At 42.6% G+C, this 5,033-nt stretch overlaps 1 pseudogene; it reads left to right on the top strand.

The window, feature by feature from the left end:
* Positions 1-1,266: 1,266 nt before the first annotated feature.
* LOC136313640 (acyl-coenzyme A thioesterase THEM4 pseudogene) lies at positions 1,267-4,418 on the top strand (annotated as a pseudogene).
* Positions 4,419-5,033: the final 615 nt, after the last annotated feature.

Here is a 5,033-nt window from a genome sequence, read left to right on the forward strand (position 1 = left end):
ATAAAGGGCTCATCTTTAAACTGTGTAAGTTTAACTTTATGAAACATCCATTCTTTTTAAAAAATTTTATTTATTTATTTTAGAGAGAGGGGAGAGAGAGAGAGAGAGAAGGCAGAAAGCAGAAAGCATCAACTTCCATATGTGCCTTGACCAGGTAAATCCAGGTTTCAAACCGGCAACCTCAGCGTTCCAGGCTGACACTTTTACCTACTGCGCCACCACAGGTTAGACTGAAAAATCCATTCTTTATACTTACCTTCTATAGTCTCCTGTGAACTGGTTAAATGTCATCACTGTCCAGTGTTTGAGTGGGCTCTCTGCTCCAGCTCAGGGGTTGGCCATTTTTTTTTCTGTAAAGGATGAGATGATACATATTTGGGGTCCACTGGCACATTCTGCCACAATCACTTAATTCTGCATTTAGTGATGGACAATATGCAAATGAATGGGTGTGGTTGTATGCCATAAAACATTTGGCCACTAAAATTTGAATTTTCTATGACTTCTTGGGTCCCAAACATTATTATTATTTTGATTTCCTCTCCTTATAACAATAGCTTAGGATTCTATTTAAAGCAAGTATCATACATGTTGAAAGTAAAAAATTAGTTAAATTTAAGAAAAGATTTTTTTAAAATAAAACATTTCTAAAAACAGTTATATGGAAGGTAGAAATTATAGCAGGAGCCCAGTTCCTTTCTACAGCTGGAAACTATTGAGCAGGCTTGTATGGCATTCCCAGACTCTCACTTTTGTGCCTCTTCAAACTGCTGTTCTTTAAGTATCCATTCAATATCTCTCCAGCCAGGAAAGGTCAAATACTCTCTGTGGGAGAGAGAGGCAGAACCAGGCCCCTCAGCCTCTTTGCTGTTATCAAGAGCACTTTCACTCTAGCTTCAAACTTGATCACCCCTCCCAACAAGTCAAACTCAGTGTAACTAGGCTCCCTCTAGCAGACAGTTTAGCAACCATATTTACACATCCCTGAAGGATCTTACTAACCATGCCCAAGTGACTAACATATTTCTCCCACTCATACTCCACACTCGTGAAAGACATTTTGGTAAATGCAACGTTCTTTATCTGGTTACATTTCCTGCACTTAGTGCTCACTTACCTCTTAACCCAGCTCAGTGTGCAGCATTCAGGTTGCCAGTGGGTTTTTGCAAAAGGAAAATTAAATCCTGGGTTTCTTGGTGAGGAGAATGCAGTGTTTCAGATTTAGTCTTCTGTTCCAGCGTCCAGAAAGAGGGATCTCAGGTAGACATGAAGATGTTTCAGAAGATGGTCTGTGAGGTCTTGGGATAAACAGCGTTTTGGATGATAAAGAGGGACGCTGGATTGGGCGAGAGGGGCATTACTTGCACTCCTGTATAGGCCTCCTGTGCCTGAGATCTTGGAGGGTGGGCACGAAGGAATGAGCCACTCTGTCTGAAGGGGAAGGGACTGACAATGAGGGCCAGAGGTGGGGCAAGCTACCCCTGGGCAACTTGTTGGTGAAGAAGGTCTAGGTAGTAACACTCACCGAAGAGCCTGTCCACTGGGAACACACCAGGAATCGCTGGTGTGGAGAGTTGTGTGGATGTTAGAATTAGGAACACGGACTTTGGTGTCAGATGCTGTGTCTTTTACTAATAACCTTGGGCTACTTCTTCATCTAGAAATAGAGATGATAATACCTACTACATAAGATTGTTGAAAAGATTAAGTGAAATAATATGTGTAAAACATGTGGTGATAGTAAAATATCAGAAAGAGACATGAGTCAGTAACATATGAGATATTCCTGGCAATGTGTCCCCATTCGAATCTATAAAAAGTGGTCTGGCATTTAGACACATGAGTCACGTATGTTTCTATGTGTCTTGGGTGGCCATGGAATTAAATTATTTTTTCCCTATAAAAACCACATCTCTTTAATAGAAAACTACAGCAAACACCATGCAGTATGTGGAAAGGACCGCTTATTTATTATCACTACATGTCAAAAACCATCTGGACCATTTTCTTGTAGCAGATGTTTGCCCAATTAACTTTGGACTCAGAGAATTCATGTAGAGTATTTCTGTTAGCACAATGCATGCAACTAAGGCAGATGTAGATACATTTTTCAAAACAACATTAAGCCATATTAGAGTCAGGTGAAAAAACCATGGTGACTGCACATACTCTTAGAATTTGGAGTACTCAGGAAATGTCAATGAATTATCTCTTAATTTAAAATAAATTTATTTAGAAATGATCTGAAATTTAGAAGAGCTTAACTGGCCATGCATTTTTGAAAAACAATTTATATAGTTTAGGGTGACTGTAATGAGCATGATACTGTGATTTATAATAAGAAATTATATTTGGTCTTTTTTCTCTCCTTCCTGGTACAGAGATCCTGAAACCTTTGAGATTTTTTTTTTTTCCTGTCACAGAGTGATAAAGTTGTCTTTTGTGAATGAGATGACTTTTGGAAATTTCCTAAGGAGGGGGACTAGCTGCCAGTGGAGCCACCCTGTGAGTAGAGGGTTGGAACTTTCAGCACTCCTCCCCTCCCCCTTTCCCAGGAGGGGAGAGGCACTGCAGATTGGCTTTAATCATCCATGGCCAATGATTTAATCAATCATGTGTTTGTAATGAAGCCTCCACAGAAAACCAAGGGATGTGGTTTTGGAGAGCTTTCGGACTGGTGAACATGGGGAGATTTGGAGAGCATGGAAGTTCCATGTCCCTTCCCACCTAGCTTGTCCTATGTATATCTCCTCCATCTGGCTGTTCTTGATTCAATTCATTTAGAATAAATCGGTAATAGAGTAAATCAAAAGTTTCTCTGAGTTCTGTGAGCCATCCTAGCAAATTAATCAAATCCAAAAGTGGGGGCACTGGAACCTCTAGTTGGTCAGAAGCACAGGTGACAACCTGGATTTCGACTAGCATCTGAAGGTGGGGCCAATCTTGTAGAACTGAGCCCTGAATTTACGGGGTTGATACTATCTTGAGGTAGATAGTGTCAGAATTAAGTTGAATTGTAGGCCACCCAGCTGGTGTCAAAACTGCTTGGTATTGTTACCAGCATTGGGATCTTGGGGTTTCTCAGACGGAAATGAAGAGGAAACCCAGAGACATTTCCAGATGGATTTTATTAAGCTGATCTCGGTGCACAATGGAGGCAGCACAGAGGACAGAAAGGCCCTCTTGACTGACGCGGGGGCTGGCCCTGCTCAGCTGCTTTAACATGCTGAGAACAAAGCAGGCTTGAGTGAAAAGGCGGGCTTTTTGAAAAGGTGGGCTTGGGAAGGGCTGGGGGCGGGGGAGTAGAATTTTTCCATGTTAGGGTGGCCTTAATTCACCCTTCTGTCTGGTTGCTTGGCAACTATCTCGGGTTGTACCTGCGCTGTGGGGGCAAGACTGTTGCTCACCCCAGGAAAATCACATAGCTGCCAAATCTTGACTGACTGTGTGGAACAGTGGTTTATATCTTCTGCTCACCTGCTCTTAACGTGGTTCCTGGCCACCTAGTATTTTTTCACTGGGGGTCCAAATCCCTATATTACCTCATTTCGGGGGGAAAATCTCCAAACAATTTGGAAGTGGGTGCAGAATATTATTAAGAAATAGTTATGTGGCCTCTGAGTCAGGCTCTGACCTTCTGATTAGGGAGAGGGGGCGGGGCGGGTAGGAGACTCATGGTTGCCAGGGCCCGGCCGGCTTCCCCAGATTCTCGCGTGCCCTCGCGTCAGGCCGAGGAGGGGCGCTGCACACCTGCGCTGCTCACATTGGAGGCGCTGTGCGGCTGTGAGCCTGACTGCGAGGAACCCAGGACCTGTATCCAGGCCGTTTTGGTCTGAAAAAGTCAGTTGTAAGGACCATTCTCTCCCCAACCCCAGTTGGAGCAAGGATATGACTACTCCTTGACCAGTTCATGAAGGAATGTGAAGATGGCTCCTGGACACATTTGCCTTCATACAATTATAAACAAACACAAAGGCGTCAAGACTTCACAGTTTTATTCATGCTTATTTCCCTACAGTCTGAACGCTTATAGAAGGAGAAAAAAAAAATGTCACAGGCCTGGATCTTCACTAGAAACTTTGAGAATGGCCTAGGTTTTGAATATGTAATGTTCTATAATGATGTTGAAAAAAGAATAGTTTGCTTGCTTCCAGGAGCTCCTCACCTCACAGGAGCACCCAGATTCCCCCACAGAGGTGCCATTGCAACTACGACTTGATGCTACTGTTGGTGTGTTTGTGATTCTAGTTGGGGGAATTAATTGTCACGACTGCCAATCTCAATTCAACATCAGTTTTAAAGGACCTATCCTCGTTTGTTCTGTTGTGATTAATAGCCAACTTGATAAAATTAGAGGAAGGAATGTGTTTATTTCCTGTAATATTTTAAATATTGATGAAAAGACCTTATACTCATAGACAACAAGCTTGTTTATAGAGATGGATCCTGGAAAAAGAACGTGTGACATATAAGAGCTTCTGGTGAGTTCTACACGGCTCTGCGTAAGTCTCTTCTTCCTCCAGAAGAGGTTGTGGTGGGTCTTTGGTCCTGCTCTGCTCGCCCACTGTTGAGCCCCCTGTAGGGTGAAACCTGCTAACACTGCCTTTCTCAATACTTTTCTAAATTCAACTCCAGGAGCTGTTTCCATCCTCTAAACTTTTAAACTCAGAAATACCTCCTCTGAGAGTTCTAAACTATAATGAATATTTTGTAGCTAAATTCTTGAAAATGCTCATTATAATTTCCTTGAGGTAAGTTAGGATTAACGGCGCAATGGGAATTGCAAATTAAAAGAAAATGCCCATTTTAAGGCATCTCATTAATGTTAACAAATATGGAAATATTGTACTTCCCTTTAGAAGTCTGAGCTCTTGGAGAAGGCTGCCCAAGTTCCCGCTGATGTCCATGACTAACTCAGATCTTGGCACCGTATGTATCTTTCTAAACTTCGGCTTCTTTATTGGCCACAGTGGAACTGCCACCATGTAATGCTGATGGGCAAGGCCAGGCAGGTCCACATTGGAATCTGGCAG

This window comes from Saccopteryx bilineata, chromosome 9, assembly GCF_036850765.1.
Source record: "Saccopteryx bilineata isolate mSacBil1 chromosome 9, mSacBil1_pri_phased_curated, whole genome shotgun sequence".
Taxonomy (NCBI): domain Eukaryota; kingdom Metazoa; phylum Chordata; class Mammalia; order Chiroptera; family Emballonuridae; genus Saccopteryx; species Saccopteryx bilineata.